At 32.1% G+C, this 20037-nt stretch overlaps 1 pseudogene; it reads left to right on the top strand.

Moving 5' to 3' along the window:
- The first annotated feature begins 14150 nt into the window (after positions 1-14150).
- On the top strand, positions 14151-19418 carry LOC128185269 (deleted in malignant brain tumors 1 protein-like; annotated as a pseudogene).
- The last annotated feature ends 619 nt before the right edge of the window (positions 19419-20037 follow it).

The following is a 20037-nucleotide window of genomic DNA, read 5'->3' as shown; positions in this document are numbered from 1 at the left end:
ATGTATCATATATTGACTTATACACTAAAAAATCAATAATATTTTCCAAAGATGACCAGCATTTTTCAAATGAAGAAAAGAAAGCTGATACATATTTTGAATTTTCTATAATTTGTATTTAAAACTTAAAAATGATAGCTCAGCATAATTTTGAATCTTAAATTTGTTTCAAACATACTATGTATTGTTTTGTAATAAGCCCATTCTTATTTTAATCTGTTCCATATCAAGTTGTCTGCATAAAAGTATACATGTACGTTTTTATGACATTATCTTCGTAAATTTTCTATTTCTCCGAAGAATCTCGCTTTAAATTTCATGGGTTCAGAGTGCAAAGTAGGCATCTACTATCCTTAGCCAAATGGCATTTATTTTCCCCCGTGTTTCTTCATCATATGTACGAAAAAAATTACATATGTATGAAAAAAAATTACATCGAAGAAAAAAACGGCAACAAAATGAAGAGACGATTATAAAAATTAGAACACAAATTAAAAGAAATATATTACATGCATTTAAAAAAAAAAGAATGCTCATGTATTTTCGTTTTCCCGGTTACATCATCCTGCGCCAAGCCGTTTCTCTAATTTTTTTCTAATTTTATAGACCCCCCCCCCCCCAGCCAACTTCGGTAGGGAAGAGGCTGAGCCGAGTTTAAACGTGATAATTGATATTTAATAAGGAATAAGGAATCATTCTTTGAGTATCATGAGGTGATAATTTTGGTCAGGGCGTGGTCAAATCCAACACAGATTTGATCACGCCCCGACCGAAATTATCACCTCATTATATTCAAAGAATGATTCCTTATTACTTATATTTATATAATTTTAAACCATCCTACGATTAATCATTTAAATATAGATCAGCAAACCCCGCTGGCGCCTCAATTTGGCTTTATGAGTTATATAGTACAAAATTGATACGTAGTGTTATCACAGGCAAGGACACTGGAAAATGTAAATATATATTCTTATTTATCTTTTAAGATGATATCGGTGTTGATATTATTATTCAATTCATTTCAATGACGAAACATGTCAAGAATAATATGAGGATATATTGATAAAAATTGAATCTTCAAAACTAAACAAAATGCCAATGGAAATATCTATAAACTGTCATTTGTGCGATCTATAAACAATGCAGATTTTCAAGTCATGATTCATAATTGGCTTCTGAATTTACCAGATACGACTTCAGAAATATTGTGGTGGTAAAAAATAAACAATTTTAATAACTGGCTTATTTACAATGCGATGTACGTCGTACATGCTGTATCTGGAACCAATTTTAGAAAGTTAAGAATATTATTTTAAAAAAACATATGGCTCCTTTTTTAAATTGCATGTACTCAAACATTCTATACGAATGTTGGAGAGAGTTTAATTTTACCTTCGTCTAAATCTCAACATTCATTACAACTTGCTAGAAAACTAATTGGCAAAAACCACCCTTGTGGTGCGCAGTCCAGATTCAAGTGGACAAGTAGTAGGCTTCATTGCTTAAATGTTGTCGCTATGCAGCATGCATTGTATAGACCGAGATTTGTATATTCAAAGTAATTCCTTTCTCGTGCATAATAATGCGAGTCTTTTGTAACAGAATTTTTTTTCGGCTTTTCCCCGTATTTCATAAGCATAAAATTCATTACCTCTTTAATAGATAAAAACGGATCCACCATTAATAAGTTTTTGTACACACTTGTAAATCAACAACAACATTATTATTTTACTTAATTCATTTACATCGGAAGTTTCAAAAGTTGAATTATCTTACACATAAAATAATAATAAAAGTATTCTCACTTCATATTTAAATCTTTGTGAAGCCATGTGAGAGATGAGGCCCTGTGTAGTCCTCTTAGTAATGTGGCCTTCGTTTAGGCCTCTTATATTTCTGTGAAAGTTTCAACTGTTTGTGTTTTCGTTGTATATAAAGTATAATTGTTGCAACCACTATTGAAATAAAACCACTATTGAAATAAATTATCTCAATAGTGGTTGGGAATGTATTTCTGCAACAATGGTTCAGTAAAACCACATAATTTTAGTTCATGAAGTTTTGCACCACACCAAAATATACTCTGCAGACTATAAAGTTCGTATCATGATACTAAATACATAGTACTAGAATTATCTCTTAAACAATCGAAGAACGAAAAAGGGTGCTATGTTAACTCCTATCATTTGTCCCATATGCAATGAGCAAATCTTAACGCCTAGGCCTAGCAATGAGCTTGAAGTTGAAAGACTTTCTTTGAATATGGTATGCTTCATTATGCCATCAAGTTTTCGAAATCTTATATATAACAATGTATGCTATGAAATATTTCAAGTATATGAAAAGAAAGGTGTCGTTATCGGTACCATTTCAGGGGTTTTAATCATATGTCTCCTTAGCAATATTTATTCATTCGTTGCCAGTGGTATTTTGTACATATAAAGTTTAACTGGACTTTATTAAATTTGACTTTGCTCGATTTGAAACGTTCAAGTATAATGCAACAGTCAACACTGCTTTTAAATTGCTATCATTCGTAAGAAGGGAATCACAAAATCTAAAGAAAACATGTAAAATGAACAACGTCCGGAAATGTTCTTATTCTTATTCTAAATTGCTGTCATTTGATAAACAGAAAAGATTGCTTTTTTGTTTAAATGTCCGATATTTTTTTTTCTTCATTGCAGTCATCCGTATCATTTGTGATTTATTCCGATTGATCTACACGGAGTAATAAATTTAGATTGACATTTTATATAGAGAACACATATTTGTTTCGCTTATAGTTTAGATAATTCTTTCATTGCAATTCCCTGCATTAATTTTGAATAATCAACATCAAATGGTAGTCTATTTTCTGAAATGGATATTTTATACAGAAAAACATTTTGCGTTTTAATAAAAATTCAGAGAAGTCTTCTATTGCAATTTCTTGCATTAATTTTGATTGATCTACACGGAATAGTACATTACGATATCAATATTTTATACAGAAAAAACATATTGTGTGTAACTTAAAAGTCAGAGGCCTGTTTTGTCACAATCCCTACACCATTTTAATTGACTTTCACGGAATGGTACATTATGTTATATTCATATGGGAGGCCGGTTCATTACCAAATTATTATTTCATAAAGAAAAATAATTTGAAATTGGTTATGATTGATGTACACATTAACACGAAAAAGTTCATTATGAAATGAATATTTCAAATGACTTCTTTCGTTGAAATCCTCATCCTACATTGTTTGTGATTTATTTTGGTTAATTTCCACGGACTGGAACATTTTGATATTGATCTTTTATGTCTACGTGCATGTTTACAGGCAATTTGTGCTTGCAGTTGAAAGAAGCTGTGCTATTTAGTCATCCTTACCTTTCAGTTTCATTCAGTTGGATAAATAGATAACAAAGGCTCATCCGGTTGTCATAACGAATTGTAATAACATTTAACATAATCAAATCAACCATGGCGTATCGGGAAATATTAACGACAATCATAGATCTTTCAATTTCGTTTTGAAATTATATTATTGTAAATGTTTGTGTTTTAGATATTCGGAAAATAAAAATGCATTCCCCGATGGATATTTATAACATTTTGCAATATTACATTTTGAATTGATCTCAACAAAAATATAATAACAAAAAATGTTAATCATCACTTATGATCACTTTAAACCTGCCAAAATGTATCATGGTTACAACGAATAGCAATTCAGTAAGCAAGACCTTGCCAACACAGGTACTGGATCAAAATATTTTATCATCTATACCAAATTTGACACGGTTTAATTGTTTAATTTCCTCCTTCTATCACCTCTTTCTATCAAGCTAAAATACCATACTAATCATAGATGACATTGTACCTTTTCCAGTGTCTTTTAGAAAATACTCGAGGGCCATTTATAAGTTAAGTTATTGCAAACAAATAATCATATATTCATAAATATATTTTTAATAAAAATGTTTTTGATTTTTTTTTTGCTTTTGTGACAACGCCAGACGTATGATAAAGTATATTCTAAGAATGTATGTTACTTATATATTTAAAGTGTTTGATTCATTAAAAAGTAAACATGTATTAAACACTATCCGGAATAAAAATACTTCCAAGATCCAAGTTGGAATTTTTACACGTATCTGAGATGCAGTATTTTCAAGCTAAACCATTAACTGTAAACAAAATATTCATTTAGGACAAACCATTAACTGAAAACAAAATATTCATTCAGGACAGGTATTCATCAATTAAAAAATATCTTATAAGTGTGAATAGTGACGCTATGGTTTATATACCTGCGCGGAAGCAGCAATTAAAAGCAATCCTTAAAAAATCATTTAATTAATCTATACATGCACAATTTTCTTTGCGAGGGTGGGATAATTCACTCTCTTATGATGAAAAATGATCAACCCTCATTTGCGCAAAACTGAGATCAATATTTACGTTTCACATTGAACAAAAATTGATAAATGCAATGACAATGCCTTTTTTAATAATACTGATATCAAGACATCTTTTAAATACCATTTATTATTATCGAATATTTCTTTCCTTTTTTTCAATATATTTATTTTACCAACTTTCAAACTGATTGCATTTGTTCGTCATATTTCTTAAAACACGTAAAATAACAATCATTTTTTTTAAATGAACCAAAGCAAAAAAATAACAATATAATTTAGAAAAAAAATAAGTTTACCTTTAGTAACAATGTGTGGTACATTGATTTAAAGATATGTGGTATCATAGGTCAAAGATTTTTCCAAAAGTTAATCATGTAAGTGAACATTTTGTGAAATATTTTTCTAATTAACAATGAATTTGTGGATTGATAATTGTAATCTAAGTTATTTGGGAGGAAAATTTGCCTGGTACATACTGTACCGACCTGATCCAATCTAACAGAACGCAGACCCAAACAAGGTTTAAGGTCTATTTCAGGTCTGCCATGGCGAGCTAACCTAGAGCCGACAATTAAAGAAGACACCGATTTAAAAAGCAGACCCATATCACTACTGAAAAATAACCAAATGTCTCTACACATGTATTTTGAATGTACACGGGACGGACTCTCAGGCCGTAAGAAAAACAAATGGATCAGTTTCACACTTGAATTCAGTGGGTTAAGCTGGCCCCAAGGGCTGTCCCCGGATAAATCCATAGCAGACCCCGCACGGATCCTGAACAGACCCAAACCAGAGGAAAAATTAAAAGGCAGACCCCGACTTGACTCCGAGCAGACACATAGCAGACCCAGGTCACCGTTGTGGGTCTGCTTTGGTGTTTGTGTTTGGTCGGTACACCGTACTGTCGAAATTTTAAAAAACACAAAGCGCGTTTTCGACTTAAATGATTTGATATCTCGGCAACATATTTTTTAATGAACTTACCCGCGTAAATTGTTGCTATTTTAATACATGTTTCATTGCAACCTTTTCTTTTCCCTAAAAAGTGATGCAGATGGAGTAATTGTTGCAAATCTCTTGTCTACACACGTTTTTTAAAAAAGAAGAGTTAGATATGCAAGTTGTTCTATATAATTAGATTTAAAAAGTTCATATTTAGCAGTGTAACTTGTATGGACTAGCTATAACAAACAATCGCTTTATCGCCCTATCAGCAACGTTACTTACTAAAAATCTTAACTTTTCTGATTGTAATAAATATAATTTCATGATTTATAATAATAGTCGGCGCACTGATTGTCTTTCAAGAGGAAATTGGTCGCTTTGATGTTCTTTGGTTGATTTATTCAATGAATTTACGATTGTTTCAGCATAGTTCAGAAATAGTTATCGTCATACACTTGATTTTGTCATTTTTCCTGTGGTCACTGAGCTCACACTCCAACTATGGTTTCGTTTTGGATCGGTTCCTCGTAAGAAGGCTGATTAGTCCTTCAATTTAGATTATTTAAGCGTAAAATCGCGTGATTATATTAAAGAAATGAAAAAAAGTGTTAATGATTGAGCGTGATAAAATAAATAAATCATTTTTGGCCTTATTATTCCATTATCCAACATAAAATACAGAATGTGTGACAGTCATCATTTTTGGTTCAAACAACTGAAAAAATGCGTTTATTTTGTAAGGTAAAATTGGTCCTGAACTTGGGATATAGTAAAAGTTGTTACAGGTATGAAACATGATGAAAGGTATTATTGTAACGATTATATGTTATGTAATTATGCCATACGGTCTATGAATATTGAGATTGTATAGTCACTTAGCAACCAGCGGAGATTGCCACGTGACCCACAAAGTGTATATAAATGAGCGCATCAGAGCTGCAGCGTTCATTCCTCTACCGCTTTCAAGAAGAATAGAAGAGAGAGTAATTGCGAGACTTTCGAACTGGTAGGTGGATTGCCTCGAAAGAGAGGCTTGCCGCGTTAATACCTGTAATATTAGACAAGTCGTGTTAGGCCGATAACTAGTGTTAGATATTGTAGAGACTGTCCTCTTAGAGTTGTCGTCGCTGATACGTCGCTATGGTATTAGGGTTGCCATACGCCTTTGATTAGAGGTAGTACATTGTCCGTCCTGCATAAGGTGTTACACAGTGACTGTCTCTGCTAAGGGTTAACCTGTTTATATGCTTGGACTTGTAGTAGGTAATCATTACCGCCTGATTTCAGATCCAGAGAAAGAGACATGCGTCTATGAGTTCGGAGAGCAAAATTTTTAAGAACCAAGCACCAGTCACAATGAATACATGTAAAAATGTTGTTATAAACAATTTCTTTGAACTGCATAAGTCCGAATTGCGACATGAAGTAAGCAAACACAAGGGTGAAAACAAAAGACTGATTTTTCTTTAACAGCTGATTATAAAAACCATAGACGACAAAAATATAAGTACTCTCATATCTATTGCCTTTAGACATTTCATTTATACCCTGACATGATATAGAATACAAAGAAATGCTGACACCTGCACACTTTTGGAGAACAATTATCAGCTTATGTACTTTAACAATGTGTCAATGTTTAACCAATGTCAAGACAATAAACAGAAACTCTCATTTTGAAAATAAAACCATTTTGCTTTGATTGTTGCATATATTAAAACCGTTTATACTGTATTCAGAAAGCATTGTGTTTATTGTACATTTTGCAAAGTAAGATTGATTGAAAATATTTACGTTGCTATATGGACTTAACGTACGAGTAATACATATGGACCTTTGTTACATGTATAGTGCTAGAATCTAAAATACTCTGTCATTACGCTATGATAAAGAAAACCCCTAATGTGTGATGTACATGCCTTTAAAGCGAATGCAACTGAAGATAAGTTAGAATGATTTTAGTGCAAGGCCATAACAAATGATTGAACATTCTTGCAAAATAAACAACGTTGTTTTATTTTGTATAGAATTTTTTTTTTAATTTTAGCTTTTTTGTAAGTCAGAAGTATTTTTCCCTGTACAGAAGAGATATTTTTAACCTTTTCTACAATAATACTGACAAGAATTAATCGAGATAAACAATTTGAAAAACAAATATGAATGAAAAACTTTAAACAGATAGGATTTAATTCAATGGATTATCATTAATTTGATTTTTTTTAGAAATATAAATACAGATTTGATTCCTATACGTGAATATTTCATGCCAATCAATCCTAAAGTGATATTCAATAAAATGGAATCGAAAAAAATTGTAAAATTTCATCCATATAGATGCCAAAAAAATTACAGATTTTTATCGACTTTTATCGATCTGTCATGTCGGAAAATGTGTGATTTTGAATTAGTTATGATTTTAGCCCTGAATATATCGGGTGTTATATAGTTTAGTTTAACGAGAATTGATTTATTTTTTAGACGGTGGCTATAAATAGCCACGGTCTATTGCTACCGTCCTGACCGGAAGAGTATTTCTCACAGGGACCCTAGCGGATAAGGAACGATAACTCTGTTACAGACAATGTTTTATCTATGTGTCGATTTCAGTATGAGAACTAATTTTCATCTCATCAGATATTTTAAGCATTATAGCTGCTAATTATTTTGTACATATGTTTAAATAATATTTATGAAATTGTGTTTTATTTTAAATTGGCCGTTACCCTGTCTGCTTACGCGGTATCGATATTTCACCAATGAATTTTAAGTGTAAAGTTCCTATCGCGAATTTTCCGTGAAGTTGCGGTTAGCCCGGTAGCATGCCAATCGGCTTTCTACTAAAAATAATACCCAACTTTCACGAACGTATCTTGTATTTGATTTGTATTCTAGACTGTAAATTGTACATGTAAAAGTTCTTAAAATCCATATGGTGAATTCAGGGGAAAGCTCAATTCGTTACACTCGCTCAAGTTTACGCTGAATAAAAACTCCAAAACGAAACAAAAGTTCAACAAGTTGTATTTAAGTTGATGAAATAACGGTACATGGTATTCCAATGAAAACCGATTCTCGGAGTTCCGAGATAACAACTTGATAACGTGCGGAGATTCCAGCACGGACAGTCCGATATAATTCTTTGTACAAAATCGAAACTAACGTGCGGAAATCCAGCACAGCTAGCCCGATATCACACACACTCCACTAACGTGCGGGGTTCCAGCACAGTTAGCCCAACAAATCACTTTATGCTAACGTGCGGGGTTCCAGCACAGCTAGCCCAACCATTCTCTTCCAGATCTTAAACCATTCTCTGTTACAATTATTTTTTTTTTTTTTGACAGGCATTGCTTTTTTTTTTCGATGACAAAGAGATGGTAATGACATGCCAGAAAAATAAACATTCACACATCTAGCTGTTACGATAATTTCACACTTCTATTGTCCAACAATTATTTAATTTGCCTGGAGATTAAGTAAAGAAGATATCAAAGACTAGTGTCAAGAGGATTAACATTTTTGTCAAATGAAAGCATCTCCGTTTGTTTGGTTATTTCCTCTTTTTTTTGTTACAAACTCAATTGCGTAATTAATCTGAGAGAAAAAAAACCTTCAGTTATTATAGCAGCTTGTAAATTTTAAATTGATAACCTGTTACATTAAAAGTTTAAAATCGAAGATTTCTAAACTTATCTATAACAATATCTCACACAGCCTTAATGAACTCTGTCCCAGAGTTCTACTTTGAAACAAAATTGAAGCTTTAAAAACAATGCAAACATACATATTTGACAAAAATTAACAATATAAGTTAATTCAAAGCCATTTAGCGTCTAATAAATTGCTCTGTAAGGCAGCACAATTCGATTGTTTTTGTAACAGGGTCTGTAATATAATTAACTGTCCATTCAGGTCTTTAATATTTCTCTCATAAGATTTTGTAAGTTCTCTCAGTTTGGAATTTTCTTTAATTATTTCGTCCACGGTGTTTGTACGGGTTTCCACTACATCAGCTGGACAGAGAGTGATGGTGGTCAATTCCAAATCCGCATGGAAAGCTTGCGTTGGATTTTCTTCCGAATGCGTCGTTATGATGGTAACGTTAGTAGCGGGCGGAGACACAGAGTTCGGAGATCCCTGGAATTTCTTATCCAAAAACTGCTGCATACGATTCCTGTCCCGTAGTTTCTGTTTTTCGGACTTTTTGCGGATTGACGGTCGCACTTGTTGATTCATCGTGACGTTAGAGTTTCTATCACTCGCTCTGTTGAGAGGACGGGGAACAATTCGATTCTCACACCAATTTTTACCATTGAATTTTAAATGTAAAATTCCTATCGCGAATTTTCCGTGAAGTTGCGGTTAGCCCGGTAGCATGCCAATCGGCTTTCTACTAAAAATAATACCCAACTTTCACGAACGTATCTTGTATTTGATTTGTATTCTAGACTGTAAATTGTACATGTAAAAGTTCTTAAAATCCATATGGTGAATTCAGGGGAAAGCTCAATTCGTTACACTCGCTCAAGTTTACGCTGAATAAAAACTCCAAAACGAAACAAAAGTTCAACAAGTTGTATTTAAGTTGATGAAATAACGGTACATGGTATTCCAATGAAAACCGATTCTCGGAGTTCCGAGATAACAACTTGATAACGTGCGGAGATTCCAGCACGGACAGTCCGATATAATTCTTTGTACAAAATCGAAACTAACGTGCGGAAATCCAGCACAGCTAGCCCGATATCACACACACTCCACTAACGTGCGGGGTTCCAGCACAGTTAGCCCAACATATCACTTTATGCTAACGTGCGGGGTTCCAGCACAGCTAGCCCAACCATTCTCTTCCAGATCTTAAACCATTCTCTGTTACAATTATTTTTTTTTTGACAGGCATTGCTTTTTTTTTTCGATGACAAAGAGATGGTAATGACATGCCAGAAAAATAAACATTCACACATCTAGCTGTTACGATAATTTCACACTTCTATTGTCCAACAATTATTTAATTTGCCTGGAGATTAAGTAAAGAAGATATCAAAGACTAGTGTCAAGAGGATTAACATTTTTGTCAAATGAAAGCATCTCCGTTTGTTTGGTTATTTCCTCTTTTTTTTGTTACAAACTCAATTGCGTAATTAATCTGAGAGAAAAAAAACCTTCAGTTATTATAGCAGCTTGTAAATTTTAAATTGATAACCTGTTACATTAAAAGTTTAAAATCGAAGATTTCTAAACTTATCTATAACAATCTTATAGATAAGTTTAGAAATCTTCGATTTTAAACTTTTAATGTAACAGATAATTTATGCACCAACTGCCAGTTGTGACGTTAAACTCTGTATCAGGGCTGCATCAACTATATAACTGCGATAATTTGCTAAGAGATTTCACAATAATCGCTTCTTGTTTTTTATGATGTAAACAATTGTCAGAAACACACTATTTAAACAAGCAATTTTTCAACGCATTAGTTTTAGTTGAGGCAGAATATTTATTTTGTTGTAGCTTATTCCAAAGAATTCACAACAGATACTGACAATAAATATTACATAAATTACATTTTATTGAACTTCAACCGATCAATGGCACACTTTCTTCTACAAATGTGCATGTGTTTTCAAACATACAAAAAACTTGAAATTTACGATACAAATGTGTTTAATTTTGGACTGACCTGTGATTTACATGAACCTTATTTTGTAACCCACTCAGTCTGTAGGAACATCAATTTTATTACAGGAACCTCAATATTCATCAGACAATATTTACTACTGAATTTGACGCTTTACTTGCTACTGACTTTTTCTCAAACACGCTAATCGATCGACCTCGGATTGTAAAATTCACGTGCAAACCGAGTCGCCATTTTACAATTTTACATATTTAAACAAACCACATTTTACGATGTTTCAAAGATTTTCAGTTCAGATTTTTTGTAAGCAAATAAGGGATTGAAGACATATGCTGTAAAACCAGGCATGTAGCATACCCCCCCCCCCCCCCCCCCACTTTTTTTCGCAGCAACAAGTTTTTAAAAATTTACATATAAAAAATGGAATAATCATGGAGTTGCCCCCCCCCCCACTTGTTTGTGGGAATATGTAAAAAATTGATATGAAAATAAGGAAATGAGTAGTGAAAATGAAGTTATATAGTTCCCCCCCCCCCCCGGATTAGGATTTTGAAAATTTTGGGAAACTTAAAAGCTTCCGTTTTTTTTTTTTTTTTTTTTTTTTTTTTTTTTGCTTGTCAAGATTTTTTTGGATGAGTCTGCCCCCCCCCCCCCACTTTCAAAAACGATGCTACGTGCCTGAAAACGTCTTATGGATTTCACGGCGTGTCAGCTCGTGTATCTCTAAATAATTTGCAGCAAACGCTAGCTTTTTTGTGAGAAAAAACAATCGGTTTAACTCATGCAATATTCCATATACATTTATTGTACATTGTGAACAGTAATGTAAGAGATAATAGTTTTGTTCACTAACCAGTTTCTGACGATAATTTGATGAGCGAAGTACAATCTCATTCTGTGACTTTAATCCATATGCGCCCGTCGACGTCTCTGCTATTAGAGAACCTTTTCTTTGGTTTTGGGGGGATTTTTTCACTAACAGATAACATTATTACACATGTACGTAAATATCGCCCCTTTTATTCTCAAATAATTTTTATCTCGCGAGTACAACTCTATTATGAGCTTTCTTCGACATTTGTTTCCATAATAGGCAGGCCTTATATATAAATGCGCCAGTTTGTTGCGACTCGCAATCGAAATACACAACGGTTAGAAAGTGTCATCACTCAACGAAATGCTACATCAGCCATTGCGTATACATCCATGCTATATTTGCGATAAATAATGAAACATGAAGGCAAAAAATGTGCTTCATAGATGACTGTTGTTTTCCGCTGGGCTACAGAACTATAGCTTTCCGGAAATATTGCTGGGATTTGCGAACCCTAGATATAGTGTATATAGTACATGCAAAGAATAAAATGATATTTATATACACAGCTGTACGGTCAGAAAAACATGCGTTCAACTTGGATTTTGTTTGTTTGGTTTTTTTGAAAACTAATTTTGAATAATTAATCAATATTTGTTGTAAGTTTACTAGAAGAGTTTAATGTAGCAAGTAAATTATGCGAGTTAAAGTGTACTGAGAAGCGATAAAATATACATGTGACTTTCGAAAATCCATTCAAATGATTTGAATGAATCTATAGCTAAATACAATTAATGATTAATGAAACTGCCGCGACTGTCTATTGTATGATATTTTTTTGAATTTCTATTCACTTTCGCTGTGAACAAATGAGAAGCGATAAAATATACATGTGACTTTCCCGAATCCATTCAAATGGTTTGAATGAATCTATAGCTAAATACAATTAATGATTAATAAAACTGCCGCGACTGTCTATTGTATGATATTTTTTTTCAAATTTTTATTCGCTTTCGCTGTGAGCAAATGGATCCACTAAAGTCAAAGATAAAATATTGATTGACTCTTCTGTTTCATGATGACAAGCAATACCAGTTTTATCAAACAGGTTCTTGTAAACTATTCTGTTTTCTTTACACCTAAATGTATCAACTGACTATGAAGACAAAAGCAAGTTGATGGTTCACAAAACTGCAACTTTTTCCCCGTGAAGAAATTAACGGAAAATGCTGTCGAGAGGGACAATAAACATACTACATGTCTACCAAATAATCAGTAAAAACCTGATAAGTATTTTATCCATTTATTATATCCAATCCACACTTTTCAAAAGTTGTTCCCCTTTATGGGGTCAACCCAAATGTCAAAAGGGAAAACCCCCCAAAAATCCCCTTCTTTATACAATCAAATATTTGGGCGTACTGTGATGAAATCGCTTTGGATTTGATTTTAATTATTCATTCAATATGTGGTGGCAACCCACATATTTAATAAGTCATTCTGGGGCAATCAAAATACAAACATGTAGTACATGTATTACCTAAAACGGAGTTTTAATGTCAACTGATATAGATACAAACATAAAGATACAAACTTCTATACTACAAAGGCTACTGTGATAAATCTATGGGTTTTCCTCAAAAGATGACGATAAAGAGAGACGACAACATTTGTAAAGTGTGGATTGTGATCACAACTACAATTTCCACAGAATTATTCATGTAGAAAACTCACGACCAGTTATGCGGGTAAGCGTTAAGTATTAGTACATGTATGGGATAGTGGCTTTGGATTTTCGACAACCATAATTACTAAATATCATACATGTAATATGCCACTTTCAAACGGCGCCACCGTCTAACAATACTATCAGTACTTTGATTTAATCTTTTCTGTGGCATTTGTGCTGTGAACGTTTGCATATTTTGGCTGTAAACTGCATGATTATTTCAATAGATAGACATGCTCCAGCAAAATGTTCAGTTAAACGGTTACTTAAAATTTTTGACTAAAACTATAATTTTAAGTTTTTATGAATATACTTTACATTTGATATCTTTGTCATTTTCTGTTGTTATTAGTACAATTTGAATTAAGTGCAATTTAAATAAGCATCACACATTGTACATGTACATTTATACCCATATACCATTTTTTTTTAAACTTTTACGAGAAATATTCAAGATTTTACACTTCACAATTTATTTGTCAAATTTAGTAATATATCAGAAAAGAAGACAAACCATTAATTGCACATGCACGGATATTAATAATTCATCTTAGATTTACTATCTATGCGGTTGCTTTAAACTCGGGCTGTCATTCTTACACGAGCTTTCGCATCGCTTATTATCAAACTAAATTTTGGCAAGCTTAATTATGCTAGCTTTTATAATTCTTATTCAAATAGGAGAACTTGCTGTTGTGATGTCCGAAATTGGCAGTTGCCCAGTTAAGCAAGATAAAGTAATAGGAAAGAGACTGCCTGTCAAGTGGCCTAGAGTTGAGAAGAACATTGGTTTCCAAATGTGTCTAAGAAAATGTGAGGCGATGTCCTATTGCCTGTCCATTAACTTTAATCGTGTTTTGTTGGAGTGTGAGCTCAATGAGAGGAAGAAAAATGACACAAATGATCTAGTGGACGATGATAGCTATTTTTATGCTGAAACAGTTGTAAGTAACATACATTTGATAGATTTAAATCCGGTTTGTTCCATTAAGTACGTCATTAACGTTTTTAAAAATTTTGTTTTAGATATGACCAAAAAAAAATTGATTTTCCTATATTTGCATTTCCATTGTTCTTTCCCACTGTAAGCCCATACGAAGGAGTTGCAATTATTTCTCTATAATCGCAATTGCTCTGTCAGTATACTATGACGTCATAAAGGTGTAACGTTATATATACTTTTCCATGACGTTATAGATTTAAACAACTATACGATACATGATGTGTTTTTCTCCAACTCCATAAAATTGATGTATTTAATGTCAAAACCTGTCTTATAATAATATTTTAAAAGAATTACTGTTATAACATATCATTGATTCTGTTAACAAATCTATGTGAATTAAAAAGATACATTACAGTCTGAATGATTAATTTTGATGCAATAGCTAAAAGTTAAGGTCTAGGCTAATACAGGGTATTTGCGAGTGGTAAAATGCAGATATAAGTAATAAACAACGATTATTTAGTGTACATGGCGTTATGAATAGCAACTGCTCTGCTGGCATATTTTCCATGATGCGCTAGCGCGCATCATGGAATATGCTAGCGGAGCAATTGCTATTCATAACGCCATGTTCACTAAATAACGTTGTTCATTTCTCAAATAATTCATTTATCTATTCATAATAATAAATGACGCCGTCTTATTTCTTCAATAGAGGACAGACCATCAGAGTAATGTTTGTGGCGATACGATTTGCAACAACTACTCCACATGTGTTACAATGGCAGGGAATAGGAAAGTTTGCATTGAAACAGGTATCATAAACTGCGAGTTGTACTGTATAAAATACAAACAAAAAAGGGAAAAATGATTTAAATACATTTTTTTTAATTTATATGTTATTAAAAATATAATGATATAAATATCAAAAGTAATAGCGAAAATACGCCTGTATATTCAAAATATTCAAACCTGTAAATACTTTATGAACAGTGTAAAAAAAAATTTCTCTTTTTAAACTTTGATCATATTGACTTTATCTTTGTTGTACATATAATACGTGTAAAATTTTACTCAATTTAAAAGATTGTTCCGAATCAGCTCCAGAGATACATGTACCAAACGGAAATATTGTTCAGCGGACATATTCTCCGGCGTCCATTACTTATGGTTGTAACAAGGACTTCATCGGTTATGGTACCACCCAAACCATTAACTATTCTATTGGCGGGAAATGGTCACTTCTTAATTACCGATGTGAACATAGTAAGCAACTTTTTAATTTACTTGTTGTGTAATTTAAATTTAAATCGTGTTTAAAATTGCCTTAGACATTAAGCATAGTCTCAAATTTTGTTAATGAAATATTAAGGGGACTCAAATAATCTTTTATCATAGTCAAATGATGTTTTCACTTTCATTGAGTATTTGAATTATTGTGAGTTGGCGGTTTTTAACCCCACCTTTGCAAAGTAATTTGTTATTTATTATAACTTTCATTGAGTATTTGAATTATTGTGAGTTGGCGGTTTTTACATCACCTTTGCAAATTAATTTGTCATTTATTCAATGATTTTTTCTTCTTTAATTTATTGTTTTCAATTTAAACAATACAAATTGGGTTCACTGAATAAACGACCTTTAACGCAATCTGTTGTTCTATTTCATTGCAAATGAACTTGGACTCATTGGAAGATTTTGGATTTAGTTACTTGTATTGGGTAAATTACTTGTAGCAACAAAGCTCAAAGTTGGGCAAAATTAATAAAAGTGTTTCTCTTGGAAATGCTTATGTATTATATTTATGGAAAAATTTGGTTGACAAAAAATCTTTTATTTGTGTCATAAAATGCATGACAGAAGACCACGCAACCTGTTTAAGTTACCGGGGGAAACAATATTGAAACTAAAACAAAGTATTGTTTTGGAAAACTAAACTTAAAAATCGCTAGCTTTTTTCATGGTTTTGTTTATAAAAACCTTGGATTTTAAACTTTGATTTCACAAGTTAAAATGTACAAACTATTCTTACATGTTTATTCAACTGTAAAAAAAAGATCAGTTTTTCAAATTTTATTGATTTTTTTAATTAACCTTTCATGCTGAGAATTGATTATACAGTTGCATATGTATTTCTTGCTACCATTTTATTTTCAAGAAAATTGCTCTGAAACAACACCAGTAATAAAAAACGGAAACATTGTTCAGCGGACATATTCTCCGGCGTCCATTACTTATGGTTGTAACAAGGACTTCATCGGTTATGGTACCACCCAAACCATTAACTGTTCTATTGGCGGGAAATGGTCACCTCTTGATTACCGATGTGAATATAGTAAGCAACTTTTTAATTTACTTGTTGTGGAATTTAAATTTGATCGTGTTTAAAATTGCCTTAGACATTAAGCATAGTCTCAAATTTTTTTAATTCATTTTTTTAATTATTTAACCTTTCATGCTGATAATTGATTATAAAGTTGTTTATGTATTACTTGCTACCATTTTATTTTCAAGAAAATTGCTCAGAAACAACACCAGTAATACCGAACGGAAATATTGTTCAGCGGACATATTCTCCGGCGTCAATTACTTATGGTTGTAATCCAAACTACATCAGTCATGGTCACAGGATGAATCACTGCCATTCAGTCAATTGAAAGGTGACTGAAAGGTAACTGAAATGTGATTGAATGGCATAGCTGTGCCATTCAGTCACCTTTCCAGACCATTCAGTTAACATTCAGTTGACTGAATGGCAGAGCTTCATCCTGTGGGTTCCAAACAAACCATTAATTGTACTGTAGGCTGGGGTTGGTCACCTCTAGATTACCGTTGTTCAATCAGTAAGTAACACATTTTAACTGATTTCTATACTGTATAACCAAAATGTTGATACATAAATTATTGAAAACAGTAAATATATACGGTATTCTGCAAGTAATATTAATCGTGCTTTCTTTGCATAGTTTGATGGTATATATGTTACAATGTCCCAAATAGTTTTTTATATGTTAACTATGAGAAGTAAGTCATATCCTACGGATGCCTATTATTTTTTAGTTTGATAGATTGAAAGTTTGTAAATAACCAATCAATGTTACCAAGCATCTGTATACTGGGAAATATTCGCCTCCATTTTATTTTCGCCCGTTTTGCATTTGTTGTCAGAAGGCGATTTAAAACTGCGCATACAAAAGAATATCACTGTGTTTTTTCAGTAAGAGTATCTATTTCAAACTGCGTCGGGCGAATTAAGAAAATCGTTTGCAAGTTATAAAGGGCGAAAAAAGACACTGCGCAAAAATAACCCTATTTACAGTTTATCAGTGTGATTTGAGAAACTTGGTGATATGGTTAAAGAATTTTTTCCAGTGTTTTCTGTCCTTTGTTAAAAATAAACAGGAAAACAACAATGTTGAATCAGAAGGAAAACGTAGAAGAAAATTAAATTATGCCGTTTTATTAAAAAATAGAAAGAAAGTAAACTTATATACTTTATTTACGTATAAAACCAAATAACAGTTTCATTTTACAAAAAAAGAATAAACACAGTAATAATAACAAGTTTTAATTAGCAATACATTCATTGATTGTAACAATTATTCAAAGAATTATTGCAAAACTTTTTGCAATAATAATAAACATTCTGTTCAAGTGCCATATTACTTTCGAAATATTTTTTACATGCTTATATCTTACCTTAGGTTACACCAGGCTAGTTGGTTCGAGTGTGTCCTTTGAAGGACGAGTGGAAGTCTACAGGTCTGGATCCTGGGGAACTGTATGTGATGATTCTTTTGGAATGTCGGAGGCAGATGTCGTTTGTAGAAGTTTGGGATTTCCAGGGTAAGTAAAGCTTCTTGAATAAGACTGGATCGTCAACAAATTAAATTGTCCGTCAGATCTACCATTCTATGTATAATTTTTAAAGCATGAACTTTTATAAAGTAAAAGAAAATTTTCCATTTGAAAATATTAACTTTTCTTTTCTTCTCTTCTTTCCATATTTAATAAAAAAAATTTAAAAAATGAAATATTTAGGCCTAATGTCATTGTGAAATATTTGTATTGGCATTTTTTCTTATAAGACTCTATTATAATTCTGCTTAAACAAATAATAATTATTAAAGACGTTCAAAATAAGAATTTTATATCTTTGTCACTTACACTGTAATTTGTAGGGCAGAAAGTGTAATATATAATGTAAGTATTAAGAAGATAACTATTATAAGTTTTTAGAACTTAAGGTTCTCCGATCCACAGCCTCAAAGTAATTTTTTTTCATCAGAAAAATGTTATTAACCCTTCAAACTTTATAACTGAAATAAAATCAAAAGAATTTTTTTAATGGTATCCATGCATTTTACGAAGTTATTGCAAATTTGGTAACGATGAATAAAATGGAATAAATAACGTATACAAGTAGAGACCAAATTAGAAAAAAAGGTTGCAACGGTGCATCGGTGGTTCGAACCTTTGGACCTCTATATAGTAGGTATCCGTGAAACCTCTAAGCCAAGCAGTTCGTTGAACTACTTTGCGTAATATTAACACTTCAAGACTAATTAAATTTGTCAATGTCAAAGGCAGATTTATTATACGAACAAAAAAATCCTGATAATTAAGAGTTATCTAACATTGCCGGGGATCGGAGATCGTTAATTGTGTTTTATCCTCTTAACATATTTGGTCAATATATATGATCACGTTCGACATGATGCTGTATCTGATGCGTTATATTTTCTTTCCAGTGCATTACAGGTAACTCATAAATATGGAAGCGGCACCGGGGATATTTTAATGGATGACGTGAGTTGTGTATCTAATGAGGCAACAATATTGGACTGTGGCTATATAACGTCACATAACTGTGGCCATTCCGAAGATGTCGGAGTTATTTGCAAACATTGAGCGAGTTTTTCTTTCATGAGAGGGGGTCCACGTTTCATTGCAATTATTACTAATAACATTTTTTATCTGCGAAACATTGATGATAATGTGATTCGCGAAAATGCTATATATCAAACATTGTATTTGTTTTACATGGAACTTGTATTTATCCATTTTTGGTGAAAATAAGTAATGTTTAGGTGACTTGCTATTTATGATTTAAAATGTAATTCAATACTGTAACATGCAGCTAACTTCGTAGATATTAATATGTAATCAATAGTACAAAATGTCATTTCTTCAATTAAAATACTGCTCATCTCAATTTCTGCTATAAGTTAACTTACAATTTTTGACAAATTGATTTAAGAATTTTGAGAAACCATATTAAATTTTACGTGAAACTATTAAATATTCATAAGGGGAGATGAGATTTTGTTTTATTATAGAAAAATATCGATTTATTGACAAACTTGCTCACAGCATCAAGGAATCGTTTCGACACAAAAACAAATGCAATATACTGTTGCACATTTTCGTTTGGGTTTTTTTTTTTGTATTTTGTTAAGTTTTTCTATCACATTAATTAAATAACATGTGCGATGTTTTTTATATATATTAACATTGCAATTGATACACTTTAAAATAAACATCAACGT

This window comes from Crassostrea angulata, chromosome 5 (genome assembly GCF_025612915.1).
Source record: "Crassostrea angulata isolate pt1a10 chromosome 5, ASM2561291v2, whole genome shotgun sequence".
Lineage (NCBI taxonomy): Eukaryota > Metazoa > Mollusca > Bivalvia > Ostreida > Ostreidae > Magallana > Magallana angulata.
The sequence above is the reverse complement of the archived record's forward strand: the minus strand, read 5'-3'. Positions and strand labels throughout refer to the sequence as shown.